The sequence below is a fragment of the Dysidea avara genome, chromosome 1 (assembly GCF_963678975.1).
Source record: "Dysidea avara chromosome 1, odDysAvar1.4, whole genome shotgun sequence".
Taxonomy (NCBI): Eukaryota; Metazoa; Porifera; class Demospongiae; order Dictyoceratida; family Dysideidae; genus Dysidea; species Dysidea avara.
The window spans coordinates 17335602-17341601 of NC_089272.1; positions in this window are offsets into that span (position 1 = coordinate 17335602).

Consider the following 6000-nt stretch of genomic DNA (forward strand, 5'->3'; position numbering starts at 1 on the left):
TTACCTACTTGTGACTTGTGGCACTTATGGGCTCCTGTGCAGAAAGAGCTACCCCTTGTACTTACAAGTAGCTGATAAATGTATAGCTATGGACAAATCTATAGTTGAGAGAATGAAAACTTGGCAGCATTCTGCTACTGCATATGTTTTCATTTATGCATTCAGGATGTCCTATGAGAGAGGACCATCATCACAATGTGGAAATAAGCTTATGAATACAAAAAGGATAAGATCTTAGTCTTGTGTGACCACAACTAGATTTCTCAAAGTTTGTAGGCACAGCAAGGCATAACAAGCTGTACAAAAATATTTACTAAGATTGATGTGTGATTAATACTTGCAAAATATTAATCAATTAGCCATGCTGTGCTGTCCACTGAATGACAAGAATGAGCATGTTATACACAGATTTATGTCTAATGGAATTAGCTAGGTGGTCACAGACAGTTGTATGTCATCAATAACGCTCTGAATCCAAAATGATAAAAGTCTGCAAGCAGTTGTTTATATTGCTTTCCAGTGCTAGCTACATGTACATTAGGCATTTGAGTAAAATTTTTGGAAGAGGCCAAGTTCAAAGGACATGTCTGTTATAGTAAGGATGCGTCAGAGTGGTAGACAACAACATTTGGATTGAAATTTGACATGCAATTGCTTGAGGTGTTTACTACCAGCAAGCCAACATACCATGTACATGTGAGTAAAGATATAACCAACAATCACATTTGCATGTCTAGAGGTCAGAAGCCTGGCTATGCTAATGTTAATAAGATCAATGCTGCTAAGCAGCCACAAAAGAAATAGATCACATTACATACACTGCCTATTATATTCTATGGACATGGGTAGCTGCAGGATGTGAAGGGTCACACAAAATACATCGTACATCTGACTGAATGCACCATCACCTAAAGTTGATAATGCGTTGAAATTATATATAGCTCTCTGAATAACTGACATCTACCCAGGATGGAATCCTGACATTAGTCTGTTCCAGGTCTTGAAAGAATTCTCTATTTTAGCAGATCCTCCTGAACTGCTATAGGATCTGTGTCTGATGCTGATAATGATAATTTTAATGCAATAGCACAATTGATACGGATGTCATATATAATATGCATACATGTTGTCACTATGTTGTTGTTGACAATTACGCACTTGTTTTAAAGTTTGTGTGTTATTTTATATGCATCCTACTATGACATGCGATCAAAATTCCTTTAGATGTTGTAAGAAATCATTACATGATGTTTGGGAAAGCAACCAACGATGCGGAATGAGCAGTTATAGGTTCTGTTGTGTATATAGTACAGTATCTAATGTGAGAATCTTTTATTTACGTGCATATATGCACTATATGTTCTGTAGATAATAGAACCAATACAGACCATGTGTCAAGGGTGGATTATGGGAGATATATACCATAATAGTTACTTCTGTTAAGTAATGTCATAGATTACTGTACTTGAACAGCAAGTTAGGTTTTCATTCAGCTGCAAAATGTATAATACTTAATAATTGCATAATTTATTAACATGTACACATAGCTGTAGTAATAATAACTGAACTGATATGAATGAGATTTCCTTGCCAAATTCTAATGACTACAGTTTGTTAGTAGCTAAATAGATGCAAGGCTAAAGTGTAATAAATACATGCATTATGGAGAGCTACATAATTTAACTATTATTCACAAACTGTGTGGGTTTCTTTTTCAATGGAGCACACAGACACAAAATAACAAAGTTACATTCAAATACCCTTACATTCAGTTTACAAAACAGTTTCTAGTTCATTTTCTACATTTGTGACTGTGCCTGCGAAAATAGGGCATGTGGGCACATCATTTTTGCCTACTTTTTCAAACTTTCATCACTTATAACTTTTTGTACTATTGTGCTATGGCAATGCAATTTTCAGCGCTTAGTACGCATTTAATTGGCTTTATGATGCAAGTTACAGAATGCAAATATTCTGTTCTAATACTGAGATATGACCAGTAGAGTGATGGGGTGTAGTTTGTGCCCACATGCCCTGTTTTCGCAGGCCTGGTCACATTTATTTACTTACGTTTGCCTCACCACTGAACGCAAGCTGTACCCAGTAAAGCTACGGTACATTCAAACATTCTTGCACTTGCCTGATTTGCTGTAGATGTCACCTTGTACAATGTACATATTTGTGTTATACACATATAGTAGCTTGTGGAACTAGCAGGCTATAATTATGCTAAGTTTCTTATAACATGCATAGTGGATTTAAAACATTGAAAATGTAGCAATTAAAACCCTGCATTGCACTGCTTCACTTTTAAAGTACCACACAACATCAGTGTACTCCAATACCAGTCCCACCATGAAATTAGCATGGTGATTGCGCATTGTTGATCAGTGGTAAAATAAGTCATATTATGTAGCTATGTAGTTTCTTGTTACCCTTACATATAGCTATGTACTGGTCTATTGTCAGTGTAGTTAATCAAGAATCTTTTGGATGTAGTTAGCTACAGGCACAAGCTTTTCACAGTTCAGACTTAAATGTATAATCTATGCTGAATACTACGTTATGCACAATTCCACAAATTTCATGGTTGTTTGGCAGACTATGTCTAAAACATGATCCTAATGTTATGATTATCAAATGATACATATGTACTGTAGCTAGCTATACGTACATACCATAGGTACAGTACATATACTTTGTATAGACGCTACTGATTATTATTGTGTAGTAGGCATTCCAGTGCAAAATTTAGAACAATGTACTTTTAATGTCCTCAATAGAAAGGTATTGATTGTCGATCTCAAAATAAGTAGATAATTGGGAAGGAACTTTGGCATGCACATACAGCCCATTACTACAGAAAAACAGTGCATTTTGATGAGGATTGGCAACCAACTAATTAGCACCCAAAAATCGCCTACAAGATTTCTTATATTAGCCAAGATTTCAAGATATCTAATAAGTTTCATAGAGATTCCAAGGCTTTTTGAACCATAAATATGAAGAATTATGCTAAAAATCACACATAATTTCTGACAGATTCTGTGAAATCTGGAATTAAAGATATTTCAAGAATACGACCAACAAGATTTTAAGCTTGTTGCTGACCCCTTGATTTTTTACTTCAACATTCCTAAAAAGAAAATGATACTATTTTATTAGACAGCCATCTAGTAGTCTGGTCTGGCAATTGAAATTGAACAGGTGCAACTGTAGCTAGAGTTTGTTGAATCTAACTACATAAACTCATGATCAGTAAGCTTTATAGTGAATGAAGATGTTTTTACTTAATGTACCTGTTATAGTGCTGTCACAGGCAAGTGAAGTGATTATTCAAGTAAACAAAAAGATTGGTTTACAACTAAAGGTAAACACTTGAACAGGAGGTGCCATAATGATGCAACAGTGGCTAAGGCAGAGTTGAGGTAATAGTTACGCCATTGCTATAATTATATTCCGACTTTGAAGTGGCATAATACCTCAGCTATACTGTAGTTATTCAAGAACACAAAAATAAACCTTCATACGTAGTAATATAAGCACTAGTAAAGATACCATCAGGCTCCAACAAAATCTGAATGAGTTATCTAAATGGGCTAACACTTGGCGCCTAAACTTTAATGTCATCAAATAAATGTGCCATAGTGCGGTGCACAAGGACCTCTTTACCCATCACACATGATTACATATTGAATGACCACATAATAAAAGTATCTGAACAACATTTGGGCATCTTAATTAACAGATCGTTATTGTGGTCCTCACACATATATCCACCATAGTAGAAAGACAACAAAAACTCGAAATTTTTTGAAACGCAGCCTCAGTAATTACTCAAGAAAGGTTGAGGAATTGGCATACCTCACAATGGTTAGACCACAGATGGAATACGTGTCAACTGTGTGGGATTCATACTATAATTTTTTTTTTTTTTTTTTTTTGAATGTTATTTAGACAGGGAGACAGCATCAGCAAAAGCTGTTTTTCAGCTGTGCCCTGAACAAGCATACAAAAACAATATAGGTACATATATACACACAATTAACTAAATATGACTTAAATAAGCTAGCTTAAAGCTATTTAATGAGTTCATCTCGGTGATTGAGGTAGGCAGGCTGTTCCATATAGTTGTGCCACGATAATATAGACTTCGTTTGCCATAGTTTAATCGCACAGCAGGTACATACAAACGATGGACCTGCTGTGCGATTCACAAAATTAATGCAAAATTAATGCAACGATTAGACAAGGTACAACATCGTGCAGCCTGATGGATTCATAACGACTATAGTAGATTTAGCTCAGTCTTAGCAATGCTAAGTGAAGTATCCTGGCCATCTCTTGAGACCCGTCGTAAGATGTCTAGATTACAAGTCCTACACAAGGCACTGTATCACCATCTTGCTACGTATCTCCATGATTCCATACCATCAATGAGAGCAACCAGATCATAGCACCCATTGCATTCCATCTAGTGTTGTTCCAGTTCCCAGTAGTGGAACTAAAATAATTCCAGTTTCAGCCCTTTTTTTTCCAGTTCTAGAACTAGAAATGGAACTGGAACAATAATGTTGCTTCCTTAAATTTGAAACTGGAACTAGAACTATAATTTTACTTTCCTCAAAACTGGAACTAGAACTAGAAAGAAATTTTATCAAGTACTGGAACTAATACTGGAACTGGAACTGGTCGTAACCATACAGCTTTTGCCAATGAAATTTTATGGTCTTACAAAACCAGAATTTACCCAATGGCGGATCCAGGATGGGGCATTTGGGGCAAATGTCCCCCCCCCCCCCTCAAGAAATTGCATACAAGATCGAGATACTCTAATAGAGCAGTCAATTACTCTAATAAAGCAGTCACAATGTTCATGAGGCAGTGCAGCTCACTTATGAAGCTATAAATAGGATTTTATTATTTTTATTTTACATAACATACTTGATATAATATATTTGGTAAAGGATAACTAGCTATTATTGTTGTGACCTTTTTTTTTTTTTTGCTCTTCAACTTTTTTCAGCAAGGTGCCCCCTCTCTTTCCAGACTCTGGATCCGCCCCTGTTACCTGCTAGCGAAAACACACGTATAGCTTCATATAAACTGTATGTATTACAACCATGTGCTAAAACACTGCTTGAAACAACTGATTAGTTATAATATTAGAAGAGAATGCTAAATGCAATGCTGGCTTAGTCACATTGTTATGTCTGTTTCAGTGTTTGATAATTAGCTACAGGTCTTTTAGTACCACCCTATAATTATAGCGTTAGTGTTATAGTTGTTTGTGTAATAATGCTGATAACTCATACAGTATTGGCTACATGAAACAATTAAACCTGGCAAGACTATATGTGACTGAATTTGACAAAACCCGGCTTCGACGCACAAAGCTTCTTTAGGAGATATGGCGATTTTAAGTAATCATTGTGTAATAACTTCCCAGTACCTACAGCTGTGCAAACAAAATTTGCACTAAGTATGCATCTATTTACTAGCTATCACTGAGTGGGTGTATACATTTCTGATACCCAAAATTAGCCCTGTTTTGGGCAGCTTTTCTCGAGCGGGTAATAATATCACAGGTGGTAGTAATAGGGTGGGAGGCAGGGCAGATCTAGGATTTATAAAGGGGGGGGGGGGGGGGGGGGCTAACTCAAGGTACTAATCTCTTGGGTAGAGGTGTGCAAGCACACTTCCCAGCATGAGTATGCTGGAACTAAAGGGGTCTGGGGGCATGCCCCCCCCCCCCCCCAGGAAAATTTTGAAAAGTAGATGCTAAAACACTGCAATTTGGAGACATTTCCACATAAAATTCATAATATCTTCTGCCTGTAGATATTTTATATACTGCCTTTAGATTATAGGTATGGCTCTCTGAAGCATTTTGCTAATGGAAAAGTTAGGGTAGGTACAGACAACCAAGTACATGATGCACCCCTCTCACAATTGCACAACACTGAATAGGTGCATGTTAGAATAATAATGTTGAAAGTG